Source organism: Atheta coriaria, unplaced genomic scaffold (assembly GCF_025399875.1).
Source record: "Atheta coriaria isolate IRGN ID8LTWV9N9 unplaced genomic scaffold, Caltech_Dcor_3.1 hic_scaffold_7_pilon, whole genome shotgun sequence".
Taxonomy (NCBI): Eukaryota; Metazoa; Arthropoda; class Insecta; order Coleoptera; family Staphylinidae; genus Dalotia; species Dalotia coriaria.
This window is the reverse complement of record NW_027045449.1, coordinates 6,291,816-6,310,179: the sequence shown is the minus strand read 5'-3', so window position 1 is coordinate 6,310,179 and position 18,364 is coordinate 6,291,816. Positions and strand designations below refer to the sequence as shown.

Sequence of the window (18,364 nt, the reverse complement as noted above, 5' to 3'; positions counted from 1 at the left end):
ACGAATATATACTTTCCTTAACTATTAAATATTATGCAGTGTATAATATTTATTTATTTATTGCTAAATTGATGAACATTTTCATTAAAATTGCAAAATTTAGTTCATTTATTTTGAATTAATACATTCTAGCGACAGCTACATTTGAAGCTTTGAGTTATGTGTAAAAATCGCTATTCGTTTAGACAGGGTGGTGCATGCGCAGTTGTGTGCACGTGTGACACACGGCCACTGCCATTTAAGTGCGTGACCATTCACTGACATATAGCCAATCACTCACTGCCTCATATGCACGCCACACTTTCTGATACACTTAGTATTTTCTTGAGGTACTTAGAAGTGACCTCAGATGCGAGTGAAAGTCTGCGTGCCCAGTTGTTGTGTAGCCGGCACGCAACTCCTACTTCGTGCGATAAGTACTAATACTTACATGGATATTCCTGTTTCGTGTTGTAAATTCGTTATATCGCGTTATATTTGCTGGAATTTAGTGCTAATAGACGGGTTTTAGTCGCTAAATATTTATCGAGTGTGTAATCTTCGGAATTCAATGTTTTGTGTGTTTATTACAGTCTTGCGTGTATCTGGATCGGTTGCCGTCGGACGCCAGCCGGTCATGTTGTGTGATTGTAAATATTATTTTGGACTTGTGTGAACCATTTGTGTCTTCAGCAGAACACGACTGACGGCTGTTCTACCTGGTAAATATTATTTTTTAAATAATTATGATAAATAAGACGATTTTTAAGGCAATGTTTGGGTTCCTCTGCAATACGGATTCATTTCAACATTGTCTGAAATTGTATAACTAATGTTTCGTTTCTTGTTTGTTTCAATATCTACTCGCATTTGATTTACAGTGTTTGATACACTGGTGAGTGAAATTTTTCATCGTTCATAGTATCTATGTTTCGGTTTTACGGTTTTCCTGCAATTAGAGATTAAGCTTCTTTTTGCGGAAATTTCAGTCAAGCATTCCGCAGAAAATTTGAAAACTTTTTTATAACGGATGTTCAGCGCGACGTTTTTTTTCAATTAAATTAAATTTAAATTTAATGTAAGTTCACATTTAGTCAAATTACGGAAAAGCTATGAGTCCTAGAGTCAAATTTTACTATGATAAAGTGTTCAGAGCGAAGTTTAATTGAAAAAATGGTTGTTTGTAAAGTAGGTTTACGATCGAGATGTTTACGTGATAACGTCTTATTGGTGATATAAGTTTTTGGGAAGTAAGGAATTAATGAAGAAAACAACTTTCATTACTTTTACAAGTTTATTCAAGAATGTTAATTGTTAGTAAGTAGGCTATTTTATTAACCTTTTTTTGTTGCAATTGTTGTAACACTTCACTTGCACTTCACATTTTGTTTCACTGTTAAACATTCAACGAAAACTTAACCGCACGAGAAAATCTCCATTCGTTTGTATGCCGCTAGAGTGAGAGAGACGGAAGGTCGGTCCACTCACTCGAACGCTATGCCTGCCTCCGCTCGTGAGGATTCCGCGTGACAAGTTTCACGGAATGACTGGCAGCGCTCGAGCTGAGACGGGAGATCGGTCCGTCTCTCTCTCGTTATACCTGCGATCGCGCTCGTGAGGTTTTGGTGTGACACAAGTTTCTGAACATGTCACCCGACTAAAACGATTTTAAAGACGTTATCACGTCAAAAAACGTTTAATTGAAAATTTGACTAAATGTGAAGTTACATTTTCCGGAGAAAAATTAAATTTTAAAATTTGCAGTTTCTATTTTGAATGTTGCTATAAAAAGTCCTTTTATTTTGGTAAAATTATTCTCTTGAACTAATAGTTTTCCCGCAATTTGATAAAATGTAAACACACGTTTCCACAGAAAAATTAAATTTGAAAATTTATAGTTTTTATATTCTATGTTCCTGTACGAAGTGCTCCTGAGTATTTTATTTTAGTAATATTTTACTCTAGGACGTATAGTTTTCCCTTAATTTGACTAAATGTGAAGTTCCATTTTCCGGAGAAAATTAAATTGAAAAATTAAAAGTTTTTATTTCGGCAGCTGTTATAGAATATGACCCTGAGCATTTTATTTTAATAAAATTTTACTCTTGGACTCATAGTTTTCCTGCAATTTGATTAAATGTGAAGTCACATTTTCCACAGAAAATTTAAAATTGTGAATTTAATTTTTTTATTTCTGATGTTGCTATAAACCGTTATCTTGATCATTTTATTTTAGTAAAATTTTACTGTTAGACTCATAGTTTATCCGTAATTTGTGATAATACTTTTATAATTTTTAATTATAATTTTTTCTACTGAAGTTGCAACAAAACGTTTTTATGAGGCTTTTATTTTAGTATAATTTGTCTTTAGAATTCACGGTTTGTTTGGAAAATCGCCATAAATAGTTGGAATTGTTTATTGCTAAAATATAAACCTTTATAGTATATAGCCACAATAAATGATCAAATTAAATATCACTTAAATATTTGATGTAAGTAAAGTCGGTCAGCCTTTTAGCATAGAAATAATAATTTCTTGATTTGAATTTTATTAATTTAAATTCCGGGACTACTATCTGTAGCATTCGGAGATGGCACTTGCCTCAACTAAATATCATAAAATAGAATTGTATTTTTTATTTCTATATTTATCAGCAAACGTTGACAGCCGATACGAGAATTGTGTTTGTATTAAACATAATTTACACTTTCTTATCGAATGCCCGTGTGTCGCGTTGCCATCCCCGCACGCCGCACGTTGTCACTTCTTAGTTCAGTTGTAATCGTATGTAACATGCCTGTTGCGGGGTTTATGCTGCAGGCACATTGTCTTATTGGGAGCTGCCGCATTGTTGCTTGTGCCATAGATGGATTGCAGCCAGTTTCGTGCTGGTCGCTGGCGAATCTAGATGTGTTTCGCGCGACTCGTATCGTTTTATCGGACTCTTATTTTCTAAATTTGCATTGTATTCGGTCATCAATGGACTATTTCGTTGTATCATGCATCTGCAGTGTTATGTTAATGATTAATTGTGCGTTTAATGTCCATAATTTTTATATGTTTGCGTTTGATGTTTATATTCCAAATCCATATTCTTGTCATGATGTTTCCCGTCATTAGAAGGTCCTTTCGTACTTCAGTGAGTAACTTATATCTGACTTGCGCTACTCAACACAGAATGTTTGTGTTCTCCAATGTATGAATATAATATTATATTGTATGCAATGTTTCTATTTTAACTTATGTTTTCTTTTAATTGCAGAACTTGCTGTGCCCTAGCAATCCAATGAGCACTGCATTGGTAAGTTTTTATTAAGTTATATTAATCGGTCAAATAATATATGACCTGCGTGTTACAATAGCTTGGGAATTTAGGGTGCCTTGTCTATTTTAATTGCGGGTAATATAGAAAACGGAGGAAACGACAAAGTTTGCCTTTTCTCGCGTTTTTCAAAACATACGGTGGAAAATAGGCAATATCTCGGCAACCCTTCGTGATATTTTAGATTTTTTTTCTATTATAGGGCAAGAGTGAATTTTTAAAATGCACCCTTGAACCCCCGCGAAATTCGGTGGTAACTGCTTCAAAATTTCCGCTTAAATTAGGCCTTTTCTTACATTTTTCAAAACACGCGGTGGAAAACCGGGCATATCTTGGGAACCCCTTGGCATATATTAGTTATTTTTCGATTTTATGATAGGGCAAGAGTACAATTTTAAAATGCACCTTTGAGACTCCGCGAAATTCGATTGTAATTGCCTCAGAATGGCCGCCGAAGTTAGGCCTTTTCTTGCAATTTTCAAAACACGCGGAGGAAAACAGGCCATATCTTGAGAACCCTTTGTCATATTTTAGCTTTTTATATACTTTATGACAGGACAAGAGTGCATATATAAAATGCAGCCCTGAAGCTCTGCGAAATTCGGTCGTAACTGCCTTCAAATAGCCGCCAAAATTAGGCCTTTTCTTGCAATTTTCAAAACAAGTGGTGGAAAATTGGCCATATCTCGGGAACTCTTCGTGATATATTTGTTTTTCTACATTTTATGATAGGACAAGAGTGCACTTTTAAAATGCACCTCTGAAGCTCTGTGAAATACGGTCATAACTGCGTCAAAATGGCCGCCAAAGTTAGGCCTTTTCTTGCAATTTTCCAAACACGCGGTGGAAAACAGGCCATATCTCGGGAACCCTTCGGGATATTTTCAGTTTTTTTTTTATTTTATGATAGGACAAGAGTGCATTTTTTGAATGCACCCCTGAAGCCCCTCGAAATGCGGTTGTAATTGCCTCAAAATGGCCGCCCAGTTAGGCCCTTTTTGCAATTTTCAAAACACGCGGTGGAAAATAGGCCATATCTCGGGAACCCTTTGTCATATTTTAGCTTTTTATCTATTTCATGATAGGACAAGGGTGCATTTTTAAAATGCACCCTTGAGACCCCGCAAAATTCGGTCGTAACTGCCTCAAAATGGTCGCCAAAGTGAGGCCTTTTCTTGCAATTTTCAAAAAAGGCTGTGGAAAACAGGTCATATCTCGGGAACCCTTCGTGATATTTTCGTTTTTTCTTTACTTTATGTTAGGACAAGATTGCATTTTTAAAATGCACCCCTGAACTCCCGCGAAATTCTGTCATAACTGCCACAAAATTGCCGCCAAATTTAGGCCTTTTCTTGCAATTTTCAATACACGTGGTCGCAAACTGGCTATATCTCGGGAACCCTTCGTGATATTTCCGTTTTTTCTTTATTTTATGTTAGGACAAGAGTGCATTTTTTAGATGCACCCTTGAAGCTCTGAGAAATACGGTCGTTACTGCCTCAAAATGGCCGCCAAAGTTAGGCTTTTTCTTGCAATTTTCAAAACACGCGGTGGAAAACAGGCCATATCTCGGGAACCCTTTGTCATATTTTAGGTTTTTATTTATTTTATAATAGGACAAGAGTGCGTTTTTAAAATGCATCCCTGAACCCCCGCGAAATTCGGTCGTAACTGTTTCGAAATAGCCGTCAAAATTTGCTCTTTTCGTGCATTTTTCAAAACACCCCGTGGAAAGCAGGCCATATCTCAGGAACCTTTCATAATTTTTAAATTTCTGTGGATTCTGTTAGCGCAATTCTACGTGAAAATGCAGTTTTGTGCCCTTGCGAAATATTGCCCTAAGTGACCCCCAATATTTGCTCACATTCCTTTTATTTATTAGAATATTAGACGGTAGCAACCATGTGACAATATAATAAATATAATATTAACATAATTTAATTGCAAAGGATTGGAACTGGCGTATGTGACAATACTTATGGTATTTCTTTAATTTTATATTTTAATACATTTGCATATATTTAGTACTGTCCGTTCTAAATACTACGTACGTACTACTTACTAACCGTATAGTTGCATATTGACATATGTGGTAATACTTATGGAATTTCCTTAATAGATTCAAGCGATTTCCGCCATTTGTTCTGAAACTTTTAATGCGATTTTGTAAACGGAATTTCATAATTGTTTATGCAATATTCAAACTCTCGTTCTCTTCTCTGTTTTAGTGATCTCAGCGAAAAACAGCGAAGTACGAGAAGACCGCAATTCAGAGAAGCAAGTTGGGAATAATAAGAATAAGGAAGAAGTGGTAGGAGTACAGAATAAGATGTGAAAGCCATCCCAAGAATACGCTAGTAAAGTATCTACCTTAGCGCCTCCTCGTGGCTTATTTCTTAAATAGTGAGTGATCTGAAAACTTGAGTACCATATGTTGTATATTATATATGTAATTGCCAGTGAATTAATAATTTTACAAAATGGATAAAAAAGTATCAAGTCGTGCTTGTTGCGTTGTCGACTGTAAAAACACTCAAAGGAAAAATCCAGAATTGCAATTTCACCGTTTTCTTGGATATGGAGTACGTCGAGAAATGTAAGTAGTTATTTGTTTGTGGGAATTAATCTTCAAATTTATAATAATAATAAATATTTTCATTTTATTAAAAAAGAAGATTTATTCGCAATTTTAACGGCAAAAGTGAATATTTAAGTAGTTTTCCTACCAAAAATATTTTTTTAAAGGTTAACTCCAACGTTTAACAGATATTTAGGGCTTTTTCACTAAACATTATTCAATTATTCAATTTTAATAGCAAACAAATAATTTAAATTATTGTCACAATTTTATACGTAAATCTCTTATTGCAGGAGTGATGGAAACCGTGGCAGCCTGGAAAAAATTCCAGAATTTGCAGTGCACATTTTGTTGGGGGTGAAAAATCTAACAATCCACTCAATGAATCTTATCACTCAACTATATTACCTCCAATATACGGAAAAAAAAAGAAATTCTAATGCAGGTTTACGAGCTGAGAGATTGCGAAAATGACGGGAAAGAATTTCATCTGCAATAATTAATACAGCTCCAACAGATGCTGCAGTTGATGAAACAGTTGTTTCTGAGAAACATGATATTGGCATACAAACAAAAAAATTTTGTCGACATTTTTTAAAAGTTTAATTATTGATAATATATTCAATAATAAAGTGTAAACATTAGCTTGACAGGTGTAGCTTACCCAGCATTTAAAAAATAAGCCACGAGGCGGCGCTAAGGTAGATACTTTACTAGCGTATACACTTTCTTATCGCATTGCCGTGTGTCGTCGTTGCCAGCACCTCACGCCGCATGTTGCTGCATCTTAGTCGCGTGCCATCGACGCGCTGGCCTTGCGCACCTCTCACTTTCTTATCATAAACTGCCTCGTCGTTGCTTATCCAGTTTGCGGCCAGTTTCGGCCGGTCTCTGGTTGATTCAGACGTATTTTGTGCGACTCGTTTCGTTTATCCGGACTTCTACTTTCCAATTCAATGGACTATTTAATTTTAACATGACTTTAGTAACTTTAGTACAGTTATTTATTATTTGAGCGTAAGTGTATCGCGGCCATGTTGTTTTATTCATCATTTGGATGATCCGTGCTGCTGTAAGTATTTTTTAACTAAACAGCACAGATTGTTAGTTTTTGTCCGCTGTGTGAATATAATAATACTTATGTTTTATTTTTTTTGCAGTATTTGCCGTGCTTTGGGGTCCGATGAGTTCTGCATTGGTAAGTTTATAATTCAAGTATATATTTCCTTTAATTTTCGGCGTCGATCATTACTTTGCATTTACGCGTTTTTTTTCGTCGCTGTCCACCGCCTTCTACTAATGATTAAATAATAATTGAATTATTTTTTGTTATTGGGAGTAACGTCTTACAAACTTGGGCGCGGGGTCCAAATATGCAGAATTAAATTCTCTATCCGGTTGTATTTAATTGTTGCAAGAAAAGCGCTTATACGATACGATTTATGAGTTAATATTGGAAACAAACTTGTAAAACGCAGCTATAAATTTGAACGTCACGCCTCATATAGGTTAGGGAACAAAACTGTAATACGATTGAAACATATGCAATATCGATTTTCCATTATTAGTTATTATTTTAAATTAACAATTTAGCTAAGCTTATATTGTCCTTAAAATGTCATTTATCTCTTTTAACTTGTAAAACGATTTTTGACCTTTTGCTGTGGGAAATATAATTATTTTATACTTTGATCTGACAGAGAATTTTCCAATCTTTCATAATCAGCAATTCGTTGGTAGCTATCGCTTTTAGTTTAAGAGATATTAATTATCAAAAATCGTCGAAAAAAAGTATCAAGCACCCCCTTGACAATTTTTTCTTAAGATGTAAAATTTTATCTCTCAGATTTCCATTGTAACTATCCTATCTTATAGAAAATAGTCCGTAGATTAAGATGCTGCGATCAGATCTTAATTATCTCTTTTAGTTTACGAGATATTCGCGATTGAAGAAAATCATCAAAAATTGCAAAATGTCACTTTTTAGCACTTTTAGTGGCGTTTTTTGTCCTTTTGCTGTGGGAAATATAATTATTTTATACTTTGATCTGACAGAGAATTTTCCAATCTTTCATAATCAGCAATTCGTTGGTAGCTATCGCTTTTAGTTTAAGAGATATTAATTATCAAAAATCGTCGAAAAAAAGTATCAAGCACCCCCCCTTGGCAATTTTTTCTTAAGATGTAAAATTTTATCTCTCAGATTTCCATTTTAACTATCCTATCTTATAGAAAATAGTCCGTAGATTAAGATGCTGCGATCAGATCTTAATTATCTCTTTTAGTTTACGAGATATTTGCGATTGAAATAAATCGTCAGAATTTGAAAAATTGTAATTTTTAGCACTTTCAGTCGCGTTTTTCTAGCTTTTATCTTCTTATAGGAGTTATATTGTCTGCATCATTCATTAACTATACTAGCATGAACTAGAAATCATAAATTAGAAGTGTATTAGTTTTGAACACAATTCTGTTACCTGCCTGTCTGTATAAACAACTTTTTTATCCCACGTGTTCCGCATGTCGTTCCCTCGCGCCGCATCTACTTGCTGCATGCAGCGTATTTCAGTTTAGTTTAGATCACAGGTATCCGTGTCTATTGCTATTCGCGCACAAAGTCACGTGTGACAATGCTTGCGCGCCTCTTGTATTTACACGCGCGACAGCCGTCTTATCATATCGTCAGCTGTGGTGTGTATATTCGGCATGCCTTAGCATTTTCGGTTATGCTGCGGCCAGTTACGTGCCGGTGCCTGGTTCCGTCGGACGTGTCTCTCGCGGCTCATATCATTCTTAGAGTTTGATTAATTATTCGGCTTTGTATTAGATTGAAATCGAGTAAATTTTCACCGCTGCGGTTTTATCGTGTGCAGTTGCCGTTGCTGGTCGCTTCATTTTGCCGTCATGTTGATTTATTCATCATTAGGATGATGCATCGATTATCTCTAGGTAACTTTTAACTGAATAACATAGATTATTGGTTTTAGCACAGTAGTATTGAATATAATGTAAAATTTATGAAATGATTTAACTTGTGTTTTATTTTATTTATAGTACTTTCGGGTCTTGGATTCCGATGAGTTCTGCTTTGGTAAGTTAATATTTTAATTAGGTGGTCACTGTTTCAAAATAGCCACTTAAAATTTTTCCTTTTTCACCATTTTTTTCCGCGGTGGAAAACAGGCCGCATCTCCGAGAACCCTTCGTGATATTTTCGTGTCCATACATTTTATGCAGGAAAAGAGTGCATCGGGTGCGCGAAATCCACGCAGAAATTCGGTAGTAACTGCTTGCCTCAAAATGGCCGCCAAAAAGTTTGCCGCTTTTCTTGCATTTTTCAAAAACACGCGGTAGAAAACAGTATCTCCGGGAACCCTTCCTGATATTTTCGTGATTTCGCTACATTTTATCACTTGGGAAAAGGGGCATCTCTAAGATGCACCCCAGAACCGCGAAATTCGGTCGTAACTGCCGCAAAATGGCCGCCAAAGTTTGCCCGCGCTTTTCTTGCATTTTACGCGGTGGAAAACAGGCCATCTCGCGGGAACCCTTCCTGACGCACCGTGTTCGCTACATTTTATCATAGGAAAAGAGTGCATCTTTAATATGCGCGAAACACCGAAATGCGGTCGTAACTGCCTCAAAATGGCCGCCAGAATTGGTAGCAGCACTATTTTGCATTTTCAAAACACGCGGTGGAAAGCAGGCCTATCTCGGGAACCCTGCGATATTTTTCGTGTTCGCTACATTTTATCATAGGAAAAGAGTGCATCTCTAGATGCGCAGAACCACGCGCGAGAAATTCGGTCGTAACTGCTTGCGGAAATGGCCGCCAAAAGTTTGCCCGCTTTTCTTGCATTTTTAAAAACACGCGGTGGAAAACAGGCTATATCTCTGGGAACCCTTTGGGATATTTTCGTGTTTGCTCCATTTATTCATGGGAAAATAGTGCATTTTTTAAGATGCACCCCGAAACCGCGAAATTCGGTCGTAACTTTGCCTCAAAATGGCCGCAAAGTTTGCGCTTTTCTTGCATTTTCAAAACACGCGGTGGAGAAAAGCAGGCCATATCTCGGGGATCCTTCGTGATATTTTCGTGTTCGCTACACATTTTTATGTAGGAAAAGGGTGCATCTTTAAGATGCTGCCAAAGCTACGAAATTCACGGTTGTAACTGCCTCAAAATGAAGCGCCAAAGTTTGCCCTTTTTCTTGCATTTTTTTCAAAACACGCGGTGGAAAGAAGCAGGCCATCTCCGGGAACGCTTCCTGATATTTTTCGTGTTCGCCTTTTCTATTTTTATCATAGCAAAAGAGTGCATCTCTAGATGCACCCCAGAGACGCCACGCGAAATTTGATTAAACTTTGCCCTCCAAATGGCCGCCAAAGTTTGCCCTTTTCTTGCGCACGTGCAAAACACGCGGTGAGCAGGCCATCTCGGGAACGCTTCCTGATATTTGCGTGTTCGCTTCCACATTTTTATCCTGCTAGGAAAAATTGCATCTCTAAGATGCACCCAAATTTCGCGTCGGTCGCGCTTTGCCTCAAAATGGCCGCCAGTTTGTCAGCACTGGCATTTTTTAAAATACGCGGTGGAAAACAGGCCATATCTCCGAACCCGCTGTGATATTTTTCGTGTTTTACATCTACCATTTACATTCCTTAGGAAAGAGTGCATTTTGGGATGCACCCACGAAAATACGAAATTCGTTAACTGCCTCAAATGGCCGCGCCTTTTCTTTGCATTTTTCTAAAGTACTTGCCCGGTTGTAAACAGGCCAGCAACTCTCCGGGAACACTTCGTGATATTTTCGTGTTCGCTACGCTGCAGCAGTTTGTGAGTATTTTGTGAGTTGATTCAACTAGAGATTTTCTTTCTGAGAAACACCCATATTCATTTTTGTTTTGAAAACTGCTTTAATTATTTGTTTCTGGGGTTTCCTCGTCATTTTCCTTTTAAATTTTCTTTTGTGACCTGCAATATATTAGTTTCGGAGCCTTGGGTGAAAATCGAATGATATTTGTAGTGTTAAAATTTGCATCGCACAAAATTTCGTTATTCCCGTAGAACTGTTCAGAGTGATACTTGCGAAACATATATGCGCGGCTAAACGGAGTCGTAAGTCACTGAACAATATGGCGACATGTATTTTGTTAACCCTGGCAAAATCTAAACTTGTATTCTATTGTTAATAAATAAATGAGGTAGAGATATATTGAGTTCTTTTGTTGATTTTACGTATGTTCGCCTTCTATCATTTCAGGAACAGGTCTCTAAGAGAGTTCCTCTCTCGGGGATGATCCCTCTATAAAATTGTTGAGGGTAACCTGGCAGCGGTCGTGTACTCATATTCATTTCAGCAGCAGGTCAGAACTGGTAAGAATATTTGCGAGTCGCACTGTGAGACGACCGCGACAGAAATATTCAACAAGACCCGCAAGGATTTGATATTCGCTTATAAGGAGTTCCCCTCGGGGGATGATCCCCACCATAAGGTATTTGATATGCCTGAAATTTCGGGGATGAAGCGCAGGGAACATCACCTGCCGTAGCTGTAAGGATGGGCCGGGAGCAATATGGACGGAGAATCGAAGCAGGGGCGATCGACCAGAGCGCCGGAGGCGCTGGGAGGTATCGACTGTAGTAATATAACGACACGTGCCAAAATTTAAAAATATGATGATCCACTCCTGTGATAACAATATCTCCTCCTCTTCTCTACTCTGTTCTCTTTCCTTCGGTCTTCTACTCTTGCTATTCTTTTCTTCTACTTCTTCAATTATTGCCTTCACTTGTATTTCAATTTCTCATATATTTCGTTGCAATTCATATATGCAACCTAAATTTCACCTGATATTTTTATATTTGAGAAAAGTAACTTCCCATACCACAGGGTTCGATTACGTGTCCGCCAGCATGCCAGCAGGTGCACGTCTCAACTCGACCACCGAGTGTTTTTATCATTCATATTTGATTCTTCTATTTATGTTTCTACTTTATTCAACTTTTTAAAAACAATAACACAAACAACAGCTGCTATATATTGTACACGAATATGATTAAGACATCAACCCTGCAAACGGCAAAGGGGAAACCAGAAAGAAATATGAAGAAGTATATAATATTACATTATGTTTTATTAGCAACATTTATAACCACATACATTTATTTAAAGTCGAAGATCATAGACAGCTCTTACCGTCTCTTGAAAGTGAAACTTGCCTTATAATACGCGCATCTCTAACATTTCAGCGACGGAAGCGGTAGACTCCTTGGCACAAATTCTTCAACAGGCAGCAACGTTGTTTATTTAGTTTAATTAAAACACACAACACAAGACAATACAGCAAAGTCACACAATAAAGAGTTCTCAAGTTCTACATACACAATAACGTAACCTAAACAGCAATCGAGTATTGCCAAAATGACACAAAAACAAATCTGGGGATTACGCTGTCAGTGAAAGCCCCAACAATAATTTCGATTTACCGAATTACAAACTAAAAATAAACAATAACAGCCGCGAGTAACACGTCCGACTCGACCAATGACCGGCACAAAACTGTGCTCAGAACAGCGCGCAGCGCAATCAGCGACGGCGCATGACAACACGCGATAACGCTGCGCGCACGCCGCAATACCACGCGCAATATTTGAAACAAACAAGGGTGCGTACGGGCGGTCAGCAGGAATTTCGATGAAAAATGCTTCAGATATTGATTTTGGTTTAAATATTTATTAAAAACCAATAAACCGCTTATAGTATAATTGAAAGAAATAAATAAACTTAAGCATATAGGTAATTTTAAATAATATTATTAAAAAAACGCCGCACTTAACATGGGAATCCGAACCAGAAGAAAGAGTGCCGGTACGCAAATACATACCGGCCACTGAACCCCCAAAAGGCTTCTTGAAAACAATTACTTATTTCTGATATATATATATATATATATATAAATTTTACTGCATATTACTGCATCAGGAAAAATGATTTCGAACTTATTGTGACACCGCGTTCGCGTGTTATATCAAAATAACTACAATTCCTAGCACAATGAGTACAAGTGCGTATACACACAGCTATCAATGGCACTCGCGTTACGGAATTTCTTGGCAATAGAGGCGTACAGGGAAATAAGGTAAATTCTGCATCAGGGAACGTATTCTGGTACTACGACACTCCGGTTCGCGTGTTACTTAACAAACTTAATTCCTAGCACAACAAGTACTAGTGCGTATACACACCGCAACTAGCATCAATATAACTCGCGTTACGGAATTTTCTGGCAATAAATTTCGATACAGGGGTGATACAGGGTAAATTTTGCACCAGGGAACATAATTTCAATTTACTGTGACACCGCGTTCGCGTGTTATAACAAACACAATTCAGCGCAACGAGTACAGTTCGGTGTACACGCAACTATCAATATAACTCGCGTTACGGAATTTTCTGGCAATAAACTTCAATACATGGTAATACAGATTATAATTCTGCATCAGGGAACATGATTTCAAATTTACTTTGACACCGCGTTCGCGTGTTATAACAAAAAAACTACAATTCCTAGCGCAACGAGTACAAGTGCGTATACACACAACTTATCAATATAACTCGGGTTACGGAATTTTCTGGCAATAGAATTTCAATACCGGGGTGATATATATAATTTCACGTACTGGCGACACCGCGTATGATAAAATGTAGCGCACACGAAAATATCATTCCCGAAGATATGGCTATATTTTCCACCGCGTGTTTCGAAAATGCAAAGAAAGGGGCAAACTTTGGCGGCCATTTTGAGGCAGTTACGACTTTCCAATTTCGCCGAGGTTCTGGGGCCGCATCTTAAAGATGCACTCTTTCCTATCATAAAACATAGCGAACACAAAAATATCACGAAGCGTTCCCAGAATATGGCCTGTTTTCCACCGCGTGTTTCAAAAGTAGAAAAAGGGCAAACTGTGGCGGCCATTTTGGGGAAAGGCAGTTACGACCAGGTGCGGGGACTCTGGGGTGCATCTTAAAGATGCGCTGCTCCTCGTAAAAAACGCAGCGAACACGAAAATATCACAAACCGTTCGAATAGCAGCCTGTTTTCCACCGCGTGTTTCAAATGCAAAGAAAGGGCAAACTTTGGCGGCCATTTTGAGCAGTTACGACCGGAATTTCGCGGGGGTTCTGGGGTTCATCTTAAAGATGCACTCTTTTTCCTATCATAAAACATAGCGACACAAAATATCGCGAAGCGTTCCGAAGATTATATTTTTCACCGCGTGTTGCAAAATACGAAAAGGGGCAAACTTTGGCGGCCATTTGGTAGTTACATTCAATTTCGCGGAGGTTCTGGGGTGCATCTTAAGATGCACTCTTTTCCTATATGATAAAATAGCCGAACGAAATATCGAAGCGTTCCGGGAATATGGCCTTATTTTTCCGCGTGTTTTGAAAAATGCAAGAAAGGGCAAACTTTGGCGGCCATTTTGAGGTGGATTACGACCGAATTTCGCGGAGGTTCTGGGGTTGCGCATCTTAAGGTACGCTCTTTTCCTATTATAAAAATAGCGAACACGAAAATATCACGACGTTCCGAGATATGGCCTGTTTTCCACGCGTGTTTCGAAAAATGCAAGAAAAGGGCAAACTTTGAGCGGCCATTTTTGAGGCAGTTACGGCACCAATTTCGCGGAGGTTTTGGGGTTGCATCTTAAAGATACTCTTTTCTATATAAATGAAATGTGGCGAACACGAAAATATCAGGAAGCACGTTCCCGAGATATGGCCACCACCGCGTGTTTTGAAAAATGCCTTGAAATAGTACAAACATTTTTTCGTTTCCCTTCGTTTGTTATATTTACCCGCAAGTAAAATTGACATGGTACCCTTACGAATTCGCGAACTATTGCAACACGCAGGTATGAGGTAATGCGAGGTAAAACATGTGACAATAATAGCAATTTAATTATAAACTTTTAATTCAGCGCTCATCAGTTGCGCGGGTACGACAGCACACTGTAATTAAAAGCATAAAGTTAAAAATAAAAACATTGCCATACAACCAATAATATTAGCACACATCGGAAAACAAACATTCTGATTACACTTTGAGTACTTGCCTTAATGATCAGATAAAAGAGTATACTCGAAAAGAAGCACCTGCGAAGGGACGGAAGCTTTAACATCGCAGAATATGTTGCCGATTTATCCAGCGACTGACAGCGACACACAATAACCGACAATAGGAAACCTAGCATTCTTGTAATTTGGAATATATCAAACGAGAGCAAAAACATTTATATGGACATTAAACGCGCAAAATAATTATTAACCGGGTTACATACGCTGAAGTAGAAAAGTATACCTTAGCGCCGCCTCGTGGCTTATTTCTTAAATAGTGAGTCTCATCTACTGAAACTTTGATACCATATGTTATATTTATATATGTTTATTGCAAAATTGAATTAGCAATTTTACAAAATGGATAAAAGTATCAACTCGTGCTTACATTTGCGTTGTCGACTGTAAAACACTGAAAGGAAAAAATCCAGAACTACCAATTTCACCGAACACCTGCGGATATCCTCACGGAGTGGAAAGAAAAAAAGAAGTGGATTGCAGCGGTACGTCGAAACGTAAGTAGTTTTTGGTTTGTGGGGTAATCTTCAAATTTATAATAATAATAAATATTTTCATTTTATTTTAAAAATAAGATTTATTTGCAATTTTAACAGCAAAAGAATATTTAAGTAGTTTTCTACCGAAAATATTATTTTTGACGTGATAACGTCTTTAAAATCGTTTTACGGTGACCGGTTCCGAAACTGTGTAATGCACGAGCGAGGTCCGATCTCGCAGGGCTGCCCACCTCTCGTTATAACGAGAGAGAGACGAACTTGACCACGTCATGCCGGAAACGCTGCCAGTGTTCCGACCCCCACCTCGTTTATAACCAGAGCGAGAGACGGACCGATCTCCACCGTGCTCATCTCGGCGCTGCCAGTCATTCGTGCCAGTCATGGCGTTCAGGTGGCCAGGTGTCTCTCTCTCGCACTCACAACACGCCTAAAGCGAATGGAGATTTTCCTCGTACGGTTAAGTTTTCGTTGAATGTTTTATCGGCCGATAAAAAGGGGCGAGTGTGCGGGAGCCTATGTACGGTAAAACAAAATGTGAAGTGCTGGTGAGATGTTACAATAATTGCAACAGCGAAACTAAAACATATCACCAATAAAGGGCGGTATCATGTAAACATCTCGTAAACCTACCTTTACGAGCAACCATTTTTTTAAAGGTTAACTCCAGCGTTTAACAGATATTTAGGGCTTTTTCACTAAACATGATTATTCAATTTTATAACAAACAAATAATTTCAATTATTGTCACAATTTTATAAATGCATCTCTTGTGCAGGGTGATGGAAAACCGTAGCCGGAAAACATTCCAGAATTTGCAGTGCCGCATTTTGTTGGGGTGAAAAATCTAACAATCCACTCAATGAATCATCACACTTAACATATTTTCCTCCAAAGAAAATTCTAATGCAGGTTTGCAGGCTGATTGCGGCAGTTTTCATCTGTGGATTAATGCAAACTCCAACGGATGCGCGCGGTTGATTAAACAATTGTTTCTGAAACATGATGTGGCATACAAAACTGATCCTGATTTTTGAGATTAAATAATGATTGCAATGACATTAACTTTATGTTCTGTTTTTAGTAATTAACAGAATCATCAACACAAACAAAATATTTTTGTTGTTCATTCTGGACAGAATAAGAAAGAATGTGCCATTGTTTGCAGAGCAGCCATTATTAACAACACAAAAAGAAGTACGGGCTTTCTTGGGTTGATTTGCCATAATGTCAGATGCGTCCAATGAAGAGGTTGCTGACATTGATTTATTTTTTCCATATATACTGCTGAAATTTATTATTGTACTGCCGGAAGAGGGTCAAACCTGCATTTTAAAGAAGTATCTCTGCGGAAAATGGAGGCACCTAATATTTTTGATGAAGATGATGAAACTTGGATTACCTTTTGTATGGTGGGTTAGCATTTCAGTAGTATCTCATACAACTACGTATGACACTATCAAGCGTTTTAAAACGCTGGTTGCAAAAGACCAGAACGGAGGATATTATTTTGGCGTAAAAGATGCGGTAAAAACATTACACCTAAGTTTGCTTGGTAATAGACTTTAATGAGCAATAATTATTGATTGCACTGAACGTACCGATACGCCACCCACAGTTGAACAGAGAGTCCTAATGCTTATTCGAGTTATAAATCTCATTTTACAGTAAAATTTTTGATTGCAATCAGTCCATCTATGTTTTGTGTCAAATGCATGTGGAGGGAAAAGTACTGATGGACAGTTCATATCCAGCGACTCAACTTTCTGTGAATTTAATAGAAGCTGGCGATCAATTCTGGCGGAATGGGGTTTCCACAAATAAATAGTGAACTATTGAAGCGATAAATCGGTAGTAATATTGCCACCATTCGCATATAATCACAATTTTCTCATTGAAGAAGCTGTAACAAGTAGGTACTCGATAGCCTCTGTTCGAATTCACGTGGAAAGAGCAATTCAGAGGATAAAAATCTTTAAAAATTTTAGAGCACATATTGAATTACGTGGATAATATTGATGACATTATATTCATGAAAGCGTGCGTAGCTAATAACAAAGAACCATAATAAAAAAATGATTGGTTTTCAGCAAAATGAAATATTTAGTAAAAATTTTTTCAATTTTTGGTATCACTTCACTCAAAAATTGATTTTCATCTTTGAATAATAATGTACACATGATCTTCTAATGAACAAAACAAAAGCAGAATTAAACCAAGTACATATACCAGGAAACTTGGCAGGGTAAAAATATTATCAACTCTTTTGAGCGTAATCTCATTTCCATATCACATTCTAAAAAATTAAATACGGTACTTTAATTTTGACGTGCTTCTAAATCAATTATTTTTGAATCTTTGCAACTTCTCCCGGACATTTGATTTCCAATAACTCAAAAAAATGCCATGATTGTCAATAATGCCAATAGAAGGACTACATGCTAAAAATGGTTGCTTTTGATATTATTAATACCTTGCGATGAACTGCTAGCTGTCAACTCTTCAAATTTTGTTGGGCGTTTGGTTCCATTTCTATGCCGTAACACTTATATTGGTTGTTGTACGCGGCGATTTACGTTGGCTCTGACTGGGTGATTCTAACGAATCTTTCGGCAAACCAAACACTGTGTCTGCAGCGATTGGCCAGTGAGATATGTTTGAAATACTGCGACAGACCAGTGCAAGCATTTTTGTAAAATCGCCACAATGGCAATAGGCAAGCTACAATTTTAAATCTATGCAAAAGAATCCTGGACTTACTTAATGATGATGATAGAGATCATAGGCATGTATTATGTCGGAAAATCATTGTCTTGGAAGCTATAAAGGATTTCTCGAGCAAGCA

The 18,364-nt window shown here is 37.5% G+C and overlaps 1 long non-coding RNA gene across 1 annotated transcript; it reads left to right on the top strand.

Moving 5' to 3' along the window:
* The first annotated feature begins 388 nt into the window (after window positions 1-388).
* Window positions 389-5,883, top strand: LOC135795667 (uncharacterized). Its single transcript, XR_010549114.1, has 4 exons — window positions 389-701; window positions 3,245-3,283; window positions 5,533-5,707; window positions 5,765-5,883. It is a non-coding gene; the product is annotated as an uncharacterized lncRNA (long non-coding RNA).
* The last annotated feature ends 12,481 nt before the right edge of the window (window positions 5,884-18,364 follow it).